Source organism: Canis lupus, chromosome 11, assembly GCF_048164855.1.
Source record: "Canis lupus baileyi chromosome 11, mCanLup2.hap1, whole genome shotgun sequence".
NCBI classification, from domain to species: domain Eukaryota; kingdom Metazoa; phylum Chordata; class Mammalia; order Carnivora; family Canidae; genus Canis; species Canis lupus.
This window is the reverse complement of record NC_132848.1, coordinates 35,727,480-35,729,006: the sequence shown is the minus strand read 5'-3', so window position 1 is coordinate 35,729,006 and position 1,527 is coordinate 35,727,480. Positions and strand designations below refer to the sequence as shown.

At 42.5% G+C, this 1,527-nt stretch overlaps 1 non-coding gene across 1 annotated transcript; it reads right to left on the bottom strand.

Moving 5' to 3' along the window:
• Positions 1 to 562: 562 nt before the first annotated feature.
• On the bottom strand, positions 563 to 674 carry LOC140600582 (U6 spliceosomal RNA). The gene has a single exon (XR_012003779.1). It is a non-coding gene; the product is annotated as a U6 spliceosomal RNA (small nuclear RNA).
• Positions 675 to 1,527: the final 853 nt, after the last annotated feature.

The window sequence follows — 1,527 nt, the reverse complement described above, 5'->3', positions numbered from 1 at the left end:
TGACGTTGTGAGATTTAGCCTGGCATCTTCAATAGGCAGTGGGGAGCAGCCGGGCTGAGTGCTGTCAGGAAGGGTGGGACAGACCTTAGGACCTGACCCAGGGGCTGCCTGTACTGAGACCCTCTGACAACCAACACAGTTCTCCACTTGGTAAGAGCAATTCTATTCTGAAATCCCTCATAATAGGGCACATCATCCGGAGTTGAAACACACTACTACTTTTAGTGGGGAAGAAATATTTTCATTGCATGCCCTCAGATTGACCTCTATTCTGCTAAAAAACAAAACAAAAGCAAATAATACAGCACAACCACCAAATCCCATTAAAATGTATGGCATTACTTCATTTGTTAATTTAGCCTGACAAAGCATTGCCCTTCATCAATAACTCTCTATAATATGACTATTTACTTGTTTTCATTAATCTGTTATACAGAGCATAATTAAGACTTTGCTTTTGAATTATGCTTATGATATCCAATTTTAAACAAATCAATCTTTAGTGCAAACAAATAAAGAAATTCAAACAGAACAGTAGGGGCAAAAGAAATCAATTAAAGCAAAGAATCATACCATACTCTCTGGAGAGGTTACATGTCATTCTTGTGCAAGGGCCATACTGATCTATCTCTGTGTTGTTCCAATCTTAGTCTATATGCTGCTGAAGCAAGCACCACACTCTCTGGAGAGGTTGATATCACCAGGCTTAAGGGACAAGATTGTGTCCTTTATAAATGAGCAGACCCCCAGGATTCTGAGGGGGAAAACTCAGTGAAATGTGTGCTAAGTGTACAATTGCCAAAACAGCCCTGTGGTCACTCTGGACTGTGGCATCAACTGCCTGTTGATGAGCAAAGGGCAAGCAGATCTTGAACAGTGCAAGTGTCCAAGTAGCTGAAGGAAGGCTACTGAATAAAACTCAGCTGATAAGGTGTATCTAATGTCATGTCTGTATAGTTATACCCATGTGGTACCAAAGGCTCTCAAATGTAAAAAAAAAAACAACAACAACAACAACAAAACAAAACTGGGAGAGGAGCTACGCTTTTGCTTTTGATTCAGTTACCTCCAAACCCACTCCTCTGTGTGTCCTCCATTTCAGTAAATGGCACCACCTTCCATCCAGTTACTCAAACTGAATACCTGGGTGTCATCTTTGTGATAGTTAAGTTTATGTTTCAATCTGACTGGGCTGCAGGATACAACGTTATCTGGCTAAACATTATTTCTGGGTGTTTCTATGAGGGTGTTTTTTCCAGAAGTGATCAGCATTTGAGTTAGTGTTGACTTGAGTAAAGTAGATGGCTTTCCCCAATGTGGGTGGGCACCATCTCGTCCACTGAAGGCCTGAATATTACAGAACGTGGAGAAAGGTTGAGTCTGTGCTGTGCCTTGTACTTGAGTGGGACACTGACCTCCTGCTGTCATCACTCCTGCTTTCTAGGCCTTGAGATTCAGACTGGAATCCACTCACCAGGTCTGCAGCTCTCTGGGCTCCCAACCACACATCCAGCTTTTTGGGCCTCC